This window comes from Ictidomys tridecemlineatus, chromosome 3, assembly GCF_052094955.1.
Source record: "Ictidomys tridecemlineatus isolate mIctTri1 chromosome 3, mIctTri1.hap1, whole genome shotgun sequence".
Taxonomy (NCBI): Eukaryota; Metazoa; Chordata; class Mammalia; order Rodentia; family Sciuridae; genus Ictidomys; species Ictidomys tridecemlineatus.
The window spans coordinates 26164295-26183416 of NC_135479.1; the positions used below are offsets into that span (position 1 = coordinate 26164295).

The 19122-nt window shown below is 46.7% G+C and overlaps 1 pseudogene; it reads right to left on the reverse strand.

Annotated features, from left to right (window-relative positions):
• Positions 1-15662: 15662 nt before the first annotated feature.
• On the reverse strand, positions 15663-17485 carry LOC110597787 (protein S100-A10 pseudogene; annotated as a pseudogene).
• Positions 17486-19122: the final 1637 nt, after the last annotated feature.

The window sequence follows — 19122 nt, forward strand, 5'->3', positions numbered from 1 at the left end:
TCACAGGCCTGAATCGTTGATAAGAGCCCAAGTTACCCTGAAGAAGGGAATTTGTGTGACTCTTATGCTGATCATATCTCAGGATTCAGGGAGATAAGGATACTTCCCCCTAACCATAAAATTTGTAAGAGTAGGTTTCAATTAGATCTGCTCAGTATGGGCCAAAGTGAGCTAGAGTTGTCATGGTAGTGGGGACTTGGAAATCTGACGTCATCCCGCTGTCAGTCAAAAGTCAGGAGGTAGACCTGGGTGGGACTTCCTGGAAACTTCCTTGGGACCCCTAATAAAACCAAAGATCAGGAGAGGTCCTCTGTCCCTCTCCTCTCTGAGAGGGCTCACTCTCTCCCTCGAGAGTTTTTCTTTTCTCCCTTTTCTGTCCCTTCTAATAAACTCGTGCCTGTAACTCTGAATGACTCGCCTGAATTCTTGTGACTTGATCCCCAAAACCAGGATGTGAAGGGGAGTCTCGGAGCTGCCAGAAGGCCCCAGCTCTGAAACAAAGATGTTCTGGGTTCCACTGGGTCTTTCCCTACCCCAGTGGTGGAATCAGACAGATCCCCAAGGAGCCAGGTTCTATTTAGTGAGGAATAGGTGGTCATTCCTATGGAAGTGTCATTTCTTCTAGGTTTCTTCAGTGTACAGATCTGGGAGCACACAAATACACATGCACATATACACATGTATCTGTAGCTCATCTGTACAATCTACCACTTTACCACACAGCTACATCCCAGGCCTTTTCACAGGGTCTCACTAAGTTGCTTAGGGCTGGCCTTGAACTTGCAATTCTACTGTCTCAGCCTCCTGAGTTGCTGATATATATATATTTTTTTCTTTTCTTTTTCTTTTTTTTGCATGTGTGTGTGTGTGTGTGTGTGTGTGTGTGTGAATTTGTGCTTCTGATTCCATCTCAACGCTGCAGGGCTCTTTCTCACCTGCCTGCTTTCCTCACCACTTCCTCATTTTCTCTCCCTCCCTCCCTTTCTTCTTCATCTTTTTAAATTTATTTTTTAGTTTTTGGTGGACATAATATCTTTATTTATTTGTTTTTATTTTTATGTGGTGCTGAGGATCGATCCCAGTGCCTCATGCATGCTAGACAAGCGCTCTACCACTGAGCCACAACCCCAGCCCCCTTTCTTCTTCCTTAACAAAAATTTATTCTCTGTTCTAGAGGTCAGAATCCAAGCCCACGATGTCAACGGCCTTGGTTCCTCCTAGCGGTTCCTGAGGGACAATGCCCCCTGCCTCCCTATTTGATGGTTGCCAAAATCTTGATTTTTCTTGTCCTAGCTTTCTTCAATTCCATGTTGTAATTGTCTTCTTCAACAGTGGAAAATCTGGCTTCTGACATCTTTACTATATTCACTCTTTTGCTCAATCCTCTACACACAGACAGAGTTTCAGAATTGCTGCTGCTAAATGCCGTTAGGAGGGCCCTGGATGCTCCTTGGTGGTAGAGCAATTGCCTCGCACACGCAGCGCGCCCTGGCCTCAATCCTGTGTTGCCAAAATAAAGGAGGAAATGAAACAAAACAAACAAACAAAAAAGAAGAAGAAGAAGAAGAAGAAGAAGAAGAAGAAGAAGAAGAAGAAGAAGAAGAAGAAAAGAAAAGAAAAAGAAAAAAGAAAGAAATGAAATACAATTAGATTCATTATTTGCATTTCAGAATTTTTCTCAATTCTTGTTGATTTATTATTTTTGAGCATTTAAAATATTAACATGCCAGGTACTGTGTGGTGCATGCCTGTAATCTCAGCTCTCAGGAGGCTAAGGCTGGAGGGTTGCAAGTTCAAGGCCAGCCTGGGCAATTTAGCCAGACCTTGTCTCAAAATTAAAAAGGGAAAAAAAAAAAAAAAAAAAAAAAAAAAAAAAAAAAGGATTTGGGTTGTAGCTCAGTGATAAAACATCTTTGGGTTCAATCTGCAAATAAATAAATAAACAGACTTTAAAAATACTAAAATATGGGGCTGGGGATGTGGCTCAAGCGGTAGCGCGCTTGCCTAGCATGCGTGTGGCCCGGGTTCGATCCTCAGCAGCACCACATACCAACAAAGATGTTGTGTCCGCCAAGAACTAAGAAAAAATAAATAAATGTTAAAATTCTCTCTCTCTCTCTGTCCCCCTCTGTCTCTCACTCTCTCTTTAAAAAAAAAAAAAAAAAATACTAAAATATTAACATGGTTCCAAGAGTCAAAACTACCCCAAAATTTAAAGAAATGTCAACCCTTCCATTCTTCCATTTCATTCCCATCCACTCCCTGTAGGAAACCAATCTTCATTTCAGACTTCTTTTTGCAAAATTTAACAGGTGCATATATTTTTATTACTCCTTTCTTACGTAAAAGATAGTACACATATTCTTTTTTTAAACATTGATGGACCTTTATTTTATTCATTTATTTATATGTGGTACTAAGAATCAAATGCAGTGTCTCACACATGCTAGGCAAGCGCTCTACCACTGAGCCAGAACCCCATCTCCCATATATTCTTTTCTTTCTTTCCTCCCCCCCCCCCCGTACTGGGGATTGAACCTAGGGGGGCTTAACCACTTAGCCACATCCCCAGCCCTTTTATTCTTTATTTCGAGACAGAATCTCACTCAGTTGCTTAGAGCCTCACTAAGTTTCTGAGGCTGGAGATCCTCCTGCCTCAGCCTCCTAGTCCACTGAGATTTCAGGTATGCCCCACTGCACCCAGTTCTTTTCTACTTTTCTTTTTTTTTCACTAAACAATATATCCCAGAAGACATTTCATATCAGTTCATAGAGACCTTTCTCACTCTCTTCCCCCAAAAGCAACAGTAAACTTGATAGTTAACAAATAGCCTATGTACAGGCATTTTATGTGTTTCCAGTATTTTGCAATCACAAACTATGTTGCAATTAATAATCTAGTGCCTACACATTTTTATTTTGTTCAGTGGCATCTTTTCTGGGTAACATCCTAAAAGCGGGAGTGGTGAGTCAATAGAGAAATACACTTAGTTTTAGTAGATCTTACCAAATTTCCCTTCAATAATCTTTTCCATTTTGCATTCCCATGTGTGAGCATGTCTGTTTCCTGTTAGTCACACCAATAGTATGTTGTCAATCTGTATATTTATTTCCATTCAGATGATATGAGATGCGATGTCAAATGGAGGCTTTATTTTTATTCAAGTGTGGTGAGACCAACAGACCTGTAGACCGACATTGAAGAGTTTGTGACTCACAGTTCCCTGGAGGAGGAGGCATACCATGTGAAGCAGGGCCACTTGGGGAGGCACCAGTGTTGCTGAAAAGGCAGAGGGAGAGGAGGGAAAAATGGGCAAGAATGGATGTGGCCGGGTAACCAGGCTGAACAGGTTAAGTCAAAATATCAGAATAACAAGAGAAGCATTAATACAAAAGATATCTCAGTTCAGTTTTGCATTTCTTTGGGGGGGGGATGGGTACTGGGGATTGAACCCAGAGAGCTTTACCACTGAGCTATATCCCCAACTCTTTTTATTTTGAGACAGATTCTCTCTACATCACTTAGGACCTTGCTAAATGACACAGGTTGGTCTTGAACTTGTGATCCGCTTGCTTCTGCTTCCTAAGTGGGGTCACCATGCCCAGCTTTTGCCCATTTTTTTTTTAAAAAATAGGATTTTCATTTCTTCCTTCAATTTTTGAGATATAGCTATAGAAAAATATAGAATGCATTACACTTATGTCCTCCCAAACAATATGTTCTCCTAGTTTGTCATTTGTATTTTGACTTTGTTTATGGTGTTTTGTTTTGTTGTTTTTGTTTTGGTACTAGAGATACAGCCAGAGACATTCTACTACTGAGCTACAACCCAAAGTGTTTTTATGTTTTATTTTGAGACAGAGCCTTGCTAAGTTGCCAGGTTGGCCTTGAATTTTTGATCCTCCTGCCTGCTGAATCCCTGGGATTATAAGTGTGCACCAACGTGCCCAAAAGTCTACTGATTTTGATTTGCAGGCTTTATGTCCTGCCTTATGTGAATTCTCATCTTGTCTGAGTTATGTTTATGATTTAGTAGGGCTTTTTAGTTGTTGGGAGACAATTCTTTATGAGTCTTTGGGTGCAATTCATTGGAGCAGAGATACTAACTACATTTTTCCTGGACTTTTTTTTTTTTTTTTTTCAAGGCTGTTTGTACTGAACAATCTTTAAAGATAGAAATAATGTTTCCTTCCAGAGAAAATGGTAGGTTTACCTATTTTCTAGTAATAAAGATAATGCCTTATTCTAGGACAAAGGCTAGTTGGGCCTATTGCCGACTTATAAAACATCCTGGTAACCTGACTCTGGTTTCCTCCTCTGTAAACTTTTTTTTTTTTTTCTGGGTACCAGAGATTGAATCCAGGGGCACTCAACCACTGAGCCAAATCCCCAGCCCTATTTTGTATTTTGTTTAGAGACAGGATCTCACTGAGTTGCTTAGTGCCTTGCTTTTTGCTGAGGCTGACTTTGACCTAGCAATCCTCCTGCCTCAGCCTCATGAACTGCTGGGATTACAGACACGCACCACACCACTGGTGGAAAGATTTATTTTTAACTCACGGCTTCAGAGGTTTCAGTCCATGGTCAGCTGGCTTTATTCTCTGGACCTGAAATCAGGCAGAACATCATGGCAGAAGGACATTTTGAAGAAAGCTGCTCAGCTCAGAAGTAACATCTCGTTTTTGTTTTGATCTGCTTTTCTCTAATACAATGTTAAATAAGATTAAATGTCAGTAAATACATCTTTTCATGTGTTCATTGACTGCTTGCATATCTTCTTTGAAGAAATATCTACTCAAATACTTTGCCCCCCTCTTTTTTTTTTTGTGGTGTTGGGGATTGAACCTAGGGCCTTGTGCATGCAAAGCAAGCACTCTAACAACTGAGCTATAACCCCAGCCTTCCTTTGCCCATTTTTATTTTATTTTTGCCATGGAGTCTTGCTATTTTGCACAGACTAGCCTCAAACTCCTGGTCTTAAGTGATCCTCCTGCCCCGGCCTTCTGCGTAGCTGGAACTACAGGCACATGCAAGTATGTCTGGCCTTCTTCACCCATTTTAAAATTGGATTGATTTTTTATTGAGGTCTAAGAATTCCTTCTTTTCTTTCTTTTTTATTTTAGTGCTGGGGACTGAATAATTCAACCCAGGAATGCTTTACCACTGAGCTGTATCTCAGCCTCAGCCCCTTTTATTTGGAGACAGGGCCTACCCATAATTACCCACACTGACTTTAAACTTATGCTACTCCTTCTCAGCCTCCCTAGTCACTGGGGATTACAGGTATGCACCACCATACCCCACTTGTAAGAGTGTTTTGTGTTTTGTACTGAGGATCGAACTCAGGGGCATTCTACCACTGAGCTATGTCTCAAGTTCCTTTTATGTTTATTTTTTAGTTTTTATTTTGAGGTAGGATCTCGCTTAGTTGCTGAGTGTCTCATCAAGTTGCTGAGGCTGGCCTTGAACTTGCAACCCTTCTGCCCCAGCCTCCTGAGTTGCTGGGAGCTGGTTTATAAAAGTTGTTGTTTTTTTAACATATTCTAGATATGTCCCTTATCGGATATATGCTTTGCAAATATTTTCTCACATTCTGTGTGTTGTCTTTTCATTTTCTTGATGTACATGTGCTTTTATGTTATGTTACTAGGTGTGGTTTATCTTCTGGGATCTTGGTCCCCCTGGGTATTATAAAAAAAAAAATCCACTTTGTCCCAGGTAATTTTTTATGAAGATCAACTTTGATCTTCATGACATAACCTTAATTTTCTGTTGGTTTTTCAGTACGGCGATATCTTTGTTCATTTTTAATGTTCATACTGCTTTTTTCCATGTGTCTCTTTTAATCCTATAGTCAATACTTCTTGAAAACCCATTTCCTGCCTCCTCTGTCCTCCTAGAACGCCCCTCTTCAGACTGGGACCCCACTCGAGTACTGATGGCTGTCACAGGGCTGAGCTCCTGAGTTTCAGCTCCACAAAACACCAGTGACTCTCTCAGCACTGGGTCCCTTCCTGGCCTCTTGGCACCCTCCTGCTTCCCAGCAAGGCCATTGACAGGGCAGGTCCGTGCCACTGAGCCGTCATTCTCCTCATATCCACCAGGGGGCACCCCTCTCCCACTCCTGTCAGAGTTCCTGGGTCCTCCCATCTTTCCCAGCATCACCTTCAGGTTAAAGCTCCAGAGCAGTATTCTCAGTATTACTAAAGAAAGGAGCCCATCTTTGTAGCAGACATGAAACAAATTGTCTGGTGAGAAATCAGCCCATGCATCCTGGCTCCCTCATTCAATACCTGTTTCCTGCAGTTTCCTTATCTACAAGATGGGAACAATAACTTTCCCCATGCTGAACTCTATGCAGTGCCTAAAATACTGTAGGTACCTAATGAAAGCAAATCACTTGACCAGGTCTTCAGATCTCTCTCTCTCCACAACTCTCCGTAACACTCATGGGTCCACCTGATTTTTTTTTTGTGTGTGTGTGTGTGTGTGTGTGAACATAGCATCCTCTTCTGACCTCAGAACCCTCTTTTAGAACCTTCTATGGCAAACTTTGGTGAGCCGGCTGCCTCAGTCCCTCTCTGCCAGGACAAGCCACGCTACCACATCTGCTTTATGTGCAAGGTTCTGAGAGGTTGGCACCTCCGTCCCTTCACCTAGGAAGGGCCTCTCTACCCCTGAGCTCTGTGGTACCTCAGAGAGTGGGCCTAGGGTGGAGGCGGGAGAATGCCTTTGCACGGTGAGTATTTTTATCAAAGCAATGACCTCAACTCTGACGTTCAAAATTCAAGACCTAGCTTCTTTTGCTTCTCTCTTCATTTCTTCTGGAACATTCTTGCCCCGAGGACACCCTTGCTGCCGTCTGTGATGGGGCAGGGTGGTATGACACACTAAGGAAAGAAGCCCAGTTAATATTTCCAAAGATCAGCGTGCCACACCTTTTGCTCTGTTTTCTGGGTACTCTGAGTACAGACTGACTCACACCCCATAGCACCCCAGGGACATTTTGTGCTCCTGGTAAAGGATAGGGTGGAACCTCTGGTGATGGAAGAGATTTTCTGAGGTTTGGTGGTCAGCCCTTCTGGGAGGGTAGTCAGTCAGAGCTCCCTGGTTGCATGCAACAGAGAGCAGCCCTGGCTAACTACTACTTGAAGAGAATTTTCTGGAAGGATGATGGGCAGGGTGCACTGGAAACCAGCCTTATAAATCAGGTAGGAAGCCAGAACACTGAGATGCAGAGCCATAGGGAGGGTCTAGCAAGGATATTCCTGCTGCTCTCAGGGTCAGTGCTGCCCCCTGATTCCTCTGCAGGGCTCCCAACAACACAGGAATGAGATCTCAGAGGTCCCCGTTTTCCTGTGACTCTTGATCAGTCAAAGTCCTAGGTGGGATGAGCTCAGGTTGAGTGCCCACATGTTCTCTTCAAGGATCTGGGGCCGGGTGGAGGGGCTTCAGCAGCCCTGAACTTTTGTAGGGGGAATCCTGCTTCCAGGGCCTCTTGGGATTCACCTCTCCGCCAACATGCGTGTTTGGCTGCTATGTAACCCAAAGCCACCAGTGCCACAGTGTCTCTAATTTCCCTCAATTTGCAGTTGCCAAGAGGCAATTTCAAACCTGTCTCATGTAGGCAGCCCATACCCAGAGTGCTGCCTGTTGATGCCGCTCAGGGAGCTCGCCAAGCACAGTGAAGTCATCCTAACAGACCAAGTGCTTCTAGATAATTCCTACAGTCTTCTTCCCACGGCTAGCCTTAGGGCTAACATCTACGGAGCAGCGGGCCAGGCTGTTTCACACGGATGATCACATGGGGTCCTTCACCCAGGTTCCCAAGGAGAAAACTGTGGCCAGGGGTTTTTATAGCTTTCCCGAGTTCACACGGGTCTAAATGAGAAGAACATGGGCTATGAACTGTGACTCCTGTCAGGCCCTGCTCTCCTGTGATCCAGCTGAGACAGACATTAAGTCAATGAAGAGAATTACGCGCAGGGCATGACGGTGCATGCCTGTGATCCTGGGGATTTGGGAGGGCGAGGCAGGAGGATCACATGTAGCAAGACCCTGCCTCAAAGTAAAATAAATAAAAATGAATTTAAGCTGGGCATGGTGGCACACACCTATAATTCCAGCAGCTCAGGAGGTAGGAAGATTGTGAGTTCAAAGCCAGCCTCCGAAAAAGCGAGACACTGAGCAACTCAGTGAGACTCTGTATCTAAATAAAATACAAAACAGGGCTGGCGGTGTGGCTCAGTGGTTGAGTGCCCCAAGTTCAATCCCTGGTACCAAAAAAAAAGAGAAAGAAAGAAAGAAAAAAAATTTTAAAGGGCTGAGTGTGTGCATCAGGTTCAATTCTTCAGTGCTGCCCCTCCCCAAAAGAATCCTATCTGGTCCCCCCGCACACACTGGCCTCCCTGCTTCTACCTGGCCCTGTATGATACTCCACCAGCACTGAAGCCTCTTATCCTGTAAATCAGACCTTGCAACCCCTCAGCTTCTCCTTGGGTTTCCGGTGAAAGCCGAAGTGTCACGTGGTCTCCGAACCCTCCAGGTCCGGGCCCCTAGAACCTCCCCAATTGTGGCTCCTACAACTTTTCCCTCTCACTTGGCTTCAGTCACACTGATCCTTTGCTCTTTCTCTGACCTTTAGGTCCTTTGCTTTGACTGTCCCCTTGCCAGAATGTTCTTGCCCCTCATTTCCAGAGTCCTCGCCTCTCCTGCAGGCTTGCTTGGGCACACTCTCACGGTGGAGCCGAGGGCCAGAGCAGACCAGAAGGCAAAAGCCCTCTCCTGTATCTCATGCCTGAACATCCTAAATGCTAAAGCAAGTACGTGGTGGGACCTGAGTCCGAGTGGGGGGACAGCAGGTGGCAGAGGGCACATGAGGAAGATGCACTGCCACTCTTATGAAGCCCACAGCCCCTTTACCTGGGCTCCAAATCCCACCCTCCCTCCTGCTCCGGGGTCCACCTCCAGGCGTCCCTCTCCTCGGTCACCATTTCATTCTCATTGGCTCTGTATTCATGGAGCATTTGCAGAGGCTCTGGTGGAGATCTCTGTTTTAGCCCTTAGGTGCCATGTGATAAAAAGAAAACCAACACTGGAATGTGCTCTGAAGGAAAAAAGAGGTGGGCGAGGGCCGGCCGATCCTGGGAGGCGTGGAAGACCTTGATCAGGAGAATAAGCCTAAGGGATCTATGGGGGGAAGAAAGTGCCAAGTCAGGGCAACAGCAAATACAGAGTCCCTGTGACTGGAATGTGCTTGGTATGCTTGAGGGACAGCAGGAAGCCCAGGTGGCTGGGACTGATGATTGCAGCACAGAGGAAGGAAATGAGCTTATGGAGGTGACCAGGTCAGCTGTGTAGGAACCAGTGGGTCCAGAGAGGACTTTGGACTCTTCCAGGTGCGAGGGGAGCTCTTGGAGGGTGGTCAGTGGGGTGGAGAGAGGTAATCGGAGTTATATTTTCAAAAGGCTACCCCATTGGCCGGGCGTGGTGGTGTGTGTCTGTGATACCAGCTGCTTGGGAGGCTGCGGTGGAGGATCGCAGGTTTGAAGCCAGCCTCAGCAACTTAGAGAGGCCCTGTGCAACTTAGAAAGACCCTGTCTCAAAATAAAAGGGACTGGGACGATGTGGCTCAGTGGTAGAGCACCTCTGGGTTCAATCCCCAGTACCAACAAATAAATAAATAAATAATGAATTAATTAATATCTACATCATCTGCAGAGGAAGAATAAATTACAATATAATAGAAGAGGGGAAAGGGGAAGGAAGGAGCCCCGGTTAGGAAGTTGTCCTTAAAGTTGGTGGGAATGATAGTTGCCAAGGGAGGGAGTTAGATTCAGGAAATTCCTGGAAGCTGTACCAACAGGATTTGCCCATGCATTGGAGGGAAGAAGGCAGGAGTCAAGGGTGACTGATATTTTGGACATGAACAAGTGGGCAAATGAATTGCTGTGTATGGAGATGGGGGGAGGCAGTGGAGGCTCTGTTTTAGACATGCACGATCCTCTGGGAGAAAAGTATCTTTGGAACCTGGACAGAGGGATTAGTATCTGGGGGAAGGTGGGAGCTTGGGGAACCTCACCTTTAGCAGTGTGGGGGAAGTAAGAGGCCACCCGAGTGTCACTAGGTGCTTCGTTCATTCATTCACTCTTTAATTCAGCAAAAATTTAGTGAGTGTCAAAGATAAACCAGACACTTTTCCAGGTCCTGGGAAAGCAGCTGGGAACAAGAGAGACAGTGTTGCCACTCTGAAATGTTACCTAGCTTTCTAGTGAGGGAGACAGGGAGTGAACAAGAAAATATCAATAAAAAAGATTTTTTTATTTTTTCAGTGCTGGGAATTGAGCCCAGTGGCACTCACCACTGAGCTACATCCTCAGACCTTTCTGTTTCTTGTTTTGAGACAGAGTCTGGCTAAGTTGCCCAGGCTGGCCTCAAACTTGTGATCCTCTCGCCTCAGTCTCCTGAGTTCCTGGGACTACAGGCGTGCACCTCCTCACCCAGCCAAGAGAGATTATTTTACAAAAGAGACTTTATTATACAAAAGGATGAGCATTATAAGGGACAACAGAGAGTGGCGGCAAGTGACTGGGGGCATCAGGATAGAGCAGGAGGTGTCAAGTGTGGGAGCACACCCACCCTGTAATCCCAGCAACTCGGGAGGCTGAGGCAGGAGAATTGCAAGTTCAAGGTCAGCCTGGGAAACTTAGCTAGACCCTGTCTCATCAAGGTGAGAAATAAAAAGGTCTGGGGATGTAGCTTCGTGGTAAAGCACACCTGGGTTCAATCTTCAGTACAAAAAAAGAAAAGATTGGGCAGGAGGGTTTCCCAGGCATGTTCAAGAACCAATCCCAGACTCCCCAGGACCACTATGTCTTCTTTTTGTCCCACAAAATGGCTTCTTTAGAAGGAGGAGAGAGAAGTGGACCCTTAGTGACCCTCAGGGGTCTTTGGAAAGGCTTGGCCCCAGGGGAAGCCTCTCTTGCGGCAGAGCTGCTTCTGTCCACATGCCCTGCCTGCCAAGCTCTGGGGATTAGGAATCTCGGATCCTGGAACGGGGTGCACCTAGAGAGGTCAGGGCACAGAGAACCTGGGAGAAGGGCACACTGAGGCCCTGCAGAGCACAGCTGCTGCCCACTGCACAATTCCGAGCGTACACAGGGCGCTGCTCACTCTGTACTGTTTGAGGGCTTCTGCTATGCGAAGAATTTTCTTTGTGCTTCTTAGTGCTTTATCCTGCAAGGAATGGGCGAGTGGAGCAAGGGTCTCTGAAGGCTCATAAGCCCAAATCCCTTTCTCATTTCTACCAGGCGATGTGTTGTGTCCTTTGGGGACAGCCAAGTTTACACAGGACAGCAACTTAGAACCGGCTTTCAAGATGGCAGCTCAGACAATGGCGGGCCAGCTTTAGGGGTGGGAGTGGGGTCTCTGGGAAAACCTGAGAGGCTAATACAGAGGCTTAGCTGGACCGAGGGGACACATAGAGTAAGAGGGACATTTGGAAGACATATGTTCAAGTGCACTTGGAGGGTGAGCATGGAGGGACGGGGAGGACATTCCTGGAATTTCTAGCTTGGGCGCTTGGCGGGGAAAGATGTCACTGTGTTATGAACCCCAGAAGAAGCAGGTTTAGAGGGAAAGGGGTCAAGTTCTGTTTGAGGATATCAAGTGCAAGATGTCTGACACACTGCTAAAAATATGGATCTGACGTTTAGGGAAAACAGAAGTCATCGAGGCCCGAGTCGTGTTTATGGCAAAGAATGACCAGATGGCGACTCTGCCTGTCTTGGTTTCCTTCTGGCCTCCCTCATAGTTGGGGATACTGGTCAATGGAAAGTGAGTGAGGTGAGAATTCCACTTCCAGGCCTGGCCCCTGAAATCGGCCCTCAGCCCACCAATGCCCCCCTCCTCCAGAGTCAGCTGACTTTTCTGCAAAGAACCAGAGAGTGACCATCTCGGGCTGTGCCATCCAGGCAATCTCTATTGCAATTTCTCAGCTCTGCCCTGGTAGCGTGGGAATGGCCATAAGCCATGTGTCAATGAATGGGTCTGACTGTGTTCCTGTCAAACTTTATCTACAAAAAGAGGCCAGTTTCCTGCTCTCCTCTACTCCCTATCAGCCATGTGGGTTCTGAGGTCCAGCTTTCCCTTAGAAGTCCACAGCTCCATCTGTCTGGGTCATTGAATGGCTGTAAGGAACAGTGGTTCCAACACTTCACCTCTACATTCTCCTTTTATAGAGTGAGAACAAACTCATATTGTGTCTGATAACTAAAACTGGGGGTTTATCTGTTGCACGAATTTGTTATTTTAACTCATAAACGGGTACTAGTATGACATGGCTGTATAGTTGGGTCTGGTGGTGAAGAATCCATGATCAGGGTCTGAAAAGATGGACACTCAGCTATGCCTGGGTAAAAAGATTGGTAAAATTATCACTTGAGAACTGGGCATGGAGGTCAGTGGGAGAGTGCTTTCCTAGCACACGAGAGGTATTGGGTTCAATCCCTAGGACTGCAAAAACAAACAACAAAATATTGCTTGCGGGCTGGGGATAGAGCTCAGTTGGTAGAGCTCTTGCCTCGTATGCACAAGGCCGGGATCAATCCCTAGCACCACACACACACACACACACACACACACACACACACACACACCAAACAAACAAACAAAAAAACAAACAAGCAAACAAAATAACTATTGCTTGAGATAAGCAGGCCAACCATCCTCCTAGCCTGTAGCTCTCTGGGAAGGGGTTGTGATGCAGAAGGCCATACCCACCTTGGTTGTCACTGGCTCCCTTTGACAAGGTCTAAGAAGTTTAAAATGGGCCGAGGCAAGAAACGGCTGATTTGTAAGCAAAACTAAAATGAAATAAAGATTGTGGAAACTTGGGGGCTTGGTTGGGAAAGTTGACTATTTCTAGATGCCAAATAGAAGGAAATCAGATTTTAAGAGTCTTAGATCCAGGGGGGCTAGGAGTGTAGCTCCGTGGCCGTCCTAGGTTGGATCCCCAGCACTGAAAAATAAAAATAAGTAAATAAGAAGTCTTGAGCAACAAAGGGCCATTAGGCCTCAGTCTTGTGCAAGATCAGAGATAGGGGTGCCCTTTCCCAAGCCTGGGAACCTCATTTTACCACCTTGACATTGAGAGGGAATGGCCTGAGGGCAGGAAATAGGAAGTCTGGCTGGAGAACAGTGTCTAAAAATGAATTTTGTGTGTGGTTGCTGGCATCTGGACCTCGTGAAGCAAATAGATGAGGATAACTTTTCAGGTTTTTGAGCAACTGCATCATCAAATTAGCCATAAGCTGGAACTAAAAAAAGAAAAATCTATTTGACCCGTTGGGCCCCCAAACCACCTTCAGGCCTCCAAACTTCTAACAGCAGGAGCTGTGGGCTGCAAAGGATGAGTGGCGGCCCAGGAGGGTGCACTTGCCCCAGAGGGCCGGAGTCCCTGCGCTGGCCTTTCCCAGGGGCGAGGATGGTCAGAGCCTGTTTTTATCTTTTCTGTTTTCAACCTCTTTTCTGAGATTGCTGTCGGGCTGTGGTTTTCCTGTCTGAGCCCTACCACTAGGTATTGGAGTGAGTGCCTGTGTTGGAGGGGGAAGGATGGACACCAGTAGCTATTCTTTAGACTCCTGATTTCTAGGCCTCAAGGAGCTTTGGGAGCCAGGAGGAGAGAACCCTGCCTCTCTGGACGCTCCTGTTTGTGTTGAGGTCCCAGGAGACGTGAAGGGGATGGGACTCCGCTGTCTCTTTGGGGAGCACTGAGTTGTGTGAAAGGCTATTTGGTGACCCTGGGCAGCCTGTGCCGGGACTGACAAGCTGCTCATCAAAGCTAATTCCTCTGCCTTCCTTGAGAAGCCCAGTTAGACCACATTCTTCATTTGCATTTTTTTTTTTTTTTTTAGTGGTGCTGGGGATTGAACCCAGGAACACTCTAACTACTGAGCTATATCCCCAGGTATTTTATGTTATTCTGCTTCAGGGTCTCACTAATTTGCCCAGGTTAGCCTCAAACTTGAGTGTTTTTGGTTTGTACTGGGGATTCAACCCAGGAGTGCTTAACCACTAAGCCAGATCTCCACCCCCCACTTCCTTTTTTTTTTAATATTTTTTTAGTTATATATGGGCACAATATCTTTATTTTGTTTATTTATTTTTATGTGGTGCCGAGGATCGAACCCAGGGTCTCACACATAAGAGGCGAGTGCTCTACCGCTGAGCCACAACCCCAGCCCCATAATTGATTATTTTTTTTTTTTTGTGATGCTGGGGATTGAATCCAAGGCCTTGGACATGGCTAGGCAAGTGCACTAGCACTGAGCTGCACTTGATTTTTTTTTTTTCCTTTTAATATTGATCTTGTAGCCTGTAGCTTTACTGAACTTGTTGATTAGCGCCAGTAGTTTTGTGGCAGATTCTTTTTTTTTTAATATTTATTTTTTAGTTTTTGGCAGACACAGCATCTTTGTATGTGGTGCTGAGGATCGAACCCAGGCCCCACGCATACCAGGCGAGCACGCCCCCACTTCCTTATGAAAAAAATATTTTTAAATTTTGAGACATGATCTTGTTAAGTTGCTTAGTGCCTCACTAAGTTGCTGGGGCTGACTTTGAACCCATGATACTCCTGCCTCAGCCTCCTGAGTCCCTGGGATTATAAGTCTGTGTTATCACACACCTGGTAAACTATCTTCTTTTATTTGGTACCAGAGATTGAACCAAAGGGTGCTCTACTGAGCCACATCCCCAGCTCTTTTTATTTATTTATTTATTAGTTGTAGGTGGACACAATACCTATTTTATTTTTATGTGGTGCAGAGGCTCACATGTGCTAGGCAAGTGCTCTACCACTGAGCTACAATCCCAGCCCATCCCCATCCCTTCTTATTTTTTTAATTGTGAGACAGAGTCTACACTGAATTGCTCAAGGCCTTGCTAAATTACTCAGGGCTCTCTAAGTTGCTGAGGCTGGCTTTGAATTTGTGATTCTCTTGCCTCAACCTCTGAGCCACTGGGATTATAGGTATGTGCCACCACATCTGGCTTAAACTATCTTCTTTATAGTGGATGTGGCCATGGGTGGAGTTCCAGCCAGTGGAACCTGTGTGGAAAGGACATACATGTCTATCATAAAACCCATAAAACCTTCCATACTTTTCTTCCTCCTACCCCACCCCCTTCTAGTCTTGTTCTCTCCTGGTTGCTGACTGTATATAATAATGTTCAAGGTCAATGTGGAAGCCACATGTGAATGGTGGTCCTTTTGTGACTTTGTGGAACACAGATCAATTGGGTTGTATATAAAAAAATACACTTTTATTATACTAAGCCACTGAAACTGGGGTCTGCTTGTTGTAGCAGCTAGCGTTACCTTAATTGAAGAAGAGTTGAAGCCATGGGAGGAGAACAGTCCGTGCAGGGAGGGGCAGGGAGAGAACAGGGCGAGACCTTGTGGAGCACCAACATGTTTAAAGGGTGGGTGGAAAGGAGGCGGAAGAAAAGGAGGAGACTGAGAAGGAGGGTGGGATGGGCCTCTAGGAGAAAAGGAATGTGGTGGGTATAGAGGGACACACACACACACACACACACACACATCTCTGCCTCCCCCACTCTGAAAAGGCTTTGTTTATCAAGAGGGAAAAGATGCAAACAATTTAAAAATCAAAAGCTTATTTAATGAACTTTCCTGTCTTTGCTTGTCCAATGGGCAAAGCGGGCATTGGGTACATTTTCTAAGCATCTTGATCTGCCCGTGAAATCCTTGTATGGGGGAGTTGTGGGGCAGATTCCTTAAGCAACCCTTGGAAGGATTTTTATTAAGGGGAGCAATCATGTGCTCCCCCTTACTTCTTTCCCTTCTGTCTTATGCTTACTGCAAAATAGTCGAGGGTGCAATTAGCCAGCAGCAGCTCGAGAAGCCAGCCTTGCCATCTTGGTGCCGGTCCAGGTGCTTCATTATTTTGTCACAGCCAGAGGAGCTTTTTGATGTTTCTAAAATCCAGCAAGTTCTTTTCCTTCCTTCGCTAATTAGCCTTTATCCCTGACAAATCTGTGAGATGTAAACATGGTGGTTTCCATGGTGTGCTGAGGTTGCTGGTGGGCTCTGTCACAGCCTTGGCTGGAAGGCGCTTGGCAAGCAGGGCTGGGGTAGTCGAGAGGGAACACTATGAAGATTCTATGATGTGGGGCTGGGGTTGTGGCTCAGTGGTAGCATCCTCGCCTAGTGTGAGTGAGGCAAATAAAAATAAAATTAAGGTATTGTGTCCACCTACAACTAAAAAATAAATATTAAAAAAAAAGAATCTATTCTGCAAACAAATTCTGGGTCAGGTACAGGGCACAAGGGTGGACCTGTGAGAGTCCCTTTCTACCTGAGACTTGTGTGGAGCACAGGTCACCAGGGCCTGTGGTAGATGAGATGCACAGCAAGATGTAAGGTGTGCAGGGGCTAAAGGGAGCACCCAAGGGGTTTGGGGCAGATTTACATGGGGGTCTGCATGGGGTCCTGGACCCCTCTGAGATCCAGAGATAAGGACCCTGTCCTCAGAGTGGGTGTATGCAAACACAATCTTGTCCTCTCAGGCTCAGCACTTTCTAGAATTTCCAAGGCTGGCCCATGGGTCCCAGGGAAAGAGCCTCTGCTTTGCAAGGTTGCTTGAAACCTTGACTAAATACGTGAGTCAACTTCATCCTGCCCTGCCAAGGATCACTGCCTTTGCCTAGGAGGAAACAGACGCAGGGTGGAACTCGCTCAGAGCCACACGGCTGCAAGTGTGATACCTGGGTTTCAAAGCAGGTGTGTCTTTCCCTTCACAAGACACCATGCTCCTCTTCAGCTGTGTGGACTCACTGCCAATTCAGAAGAACCTGGGGAGGGGTTGGGGAAGGGCCTAGCAGGAAAACGCTGCCTTGGGGAGCTGGAGGGAGACGGGCAGAGCTCACTGAGCAGGTGAGCTCGGGCCCATCTGAAGCCAAAGCCCACACTGTGGGCACCTGTGGACGGCCAGCAGGTCACTGGCATAGGGAGGCTTCCTGGCCTTTTCCAGCTTCTAGTGGCCAAAGATCTCTGCTCCCCTCCAGTTTCCACCAGGTGCTCCCTCTGCGTTTGTATCTGTGTCTCCTCCTATGGGGACACCAGTCGTGATGGATGAAGCATCTTCTCCACCGCAGCCTGACGGCTCCTTGGCCAACCACATCTGAAGGACCCTGTTTCCAAATAAAATCACGTTCTGAGGTGCTGGGTGTTGGGACTTCCACGTATTATTATGGGGGCAAACAGTTCAACCCATAACACCCTGCAGGGCAATCTAGCCTGCTGCCACCCTCCACAGCCTCTGCACTTCAGTGCCTCCCTGCCCCGGCCCTCGGCACCGGAAGACCTGGCTGAGCTGGGAACTGCGGGGCTCTCACAGCCCCTGCCAGGAGGCCAGGAGACCAAAGCTGGCTCCTGCCATCCGAACCTCCCTCCTTGGGCATTCCTGCGAGGGACAACATGCTGCTAAGGCGTGCAAGCAGCTTAGGGCAGCTGGGTTGTGCTGCCAGCTCCTGGTAATCTCCCACTCAGCAGGAATGTGGTGGGGGCAGGTGGGGGGGCTGCTGGACCCCATGAATGTCGTCTGGGGAAGGCGGGAAGGAGCCTGGCGCCAGCGCTTTTCCCCGCTGGTGGAGAATTCCCCCCTTGACTGGGCTCTGGGGGGTTAGCAGGGAGGAGGGGCCCAGGCTCTGGCCTGTGCTTCCTGACCCACAGTCCCTGGCTAGCTGCGGGAGCTGGGGTGACAGAGGGCGCTAAGCCCTTTCAGCTCCAGGCCAGTTCTGACAGAAAGGGGCCTAAGTGAACTCAGGGCTGGCCCAGAGGGTCCTCGAATCCCTTCCTTGCCCCACCGAGAAGCTCGCTCACTACTTTTGGGTGCCAGCTGCTGTGTTGAGGGGGGCAAAAGGAAAAGGGCCGGACGGGTGTTTCAGGGAGCAGCATTCAGAGGAGGGAGAGTGCAGGACGGGGCCCCTCCAGGGTGCAGAGGCAGGGAGCCCCAAGAGTTGGGTTGTCACTGTGGAAGGCACTATGACGATTCCTCAGAAAGCTGGGAATGGAACCACCATTGGACCCAACTGTCCCACTCCTTGGCTTATGCCCAAAGGACTTGAAATCAGCATACTACAGTGATGCAGCCACGTCAGTGTTTATAGAGGCTCAATTCACAATAGCTAAACTATGGAACCAACCTAGGTGTCCTTCAATAGATGGATGGATAAAGAAAATGTGGTATATATACTCAGTGGAATATTACTCAGCTTTAAAGAAGAATGAAATTATGGCATTTGGCAGTAAATGGATGGAAGTGGATAATATCATGCTAAGCAAAATGAGCCAATCCCCCCGCAAAACCAAAGGTTGAATGTTTTCTCTAATATGCAGATGCTAATTCACAATAAGGGCGGGTGGGGCACTAGAGAGGAATAGAGTTACCTTAGATTAGGTAGAGGGAAGTGAAGGGAGGGGAGGGAATATGGGGATAGGAAGGATAGTAGAATGAAACAAACATTATTACTTTATATGTGACTGCATGATCAATGGGATTCTGCAACATGTACACTCAGGAAAATGAGAAATTATATCCCATCTACGTATATCAAACTGCATAAATGCATTCTACTGTCATGTATAACTGATTAAAACAAATAAAAAAAATAAAATAAAGAGTTGGGTTGTCACCCTCAAGTTCTAAGGGGCCACACTTGCAGCAACAAAGGATACCTGATTGGGCCAGCCATGATGGCACACCCTAGTTATCCCAATGGCTCAGGAGGCTGAGGCAGGAGGATCCGGAGTTCAAAGCTAGCTTCCGCAATTTAGCGAGGCCCTAAGCAACTTAATGAGACCCTGTCTCTAAATAAAATATAAAAAAGGGCTGGGGATGTGGCTCAGGGTGACCATCCCCTCCTGGGTTCAATCCTCAGTATTAAAAAAAAATACTTAATTATCGTAGCAGAGAGCATGGTGGGTGACTACAGCACACCCAAACCCGCCTGGGGATTTGTGTCACCAAATCCTGCACAAAGGTACTATCACCCACTGTGCTGAGGGACAGAGAAGTGATAAGAAATTGCTAGTTGGT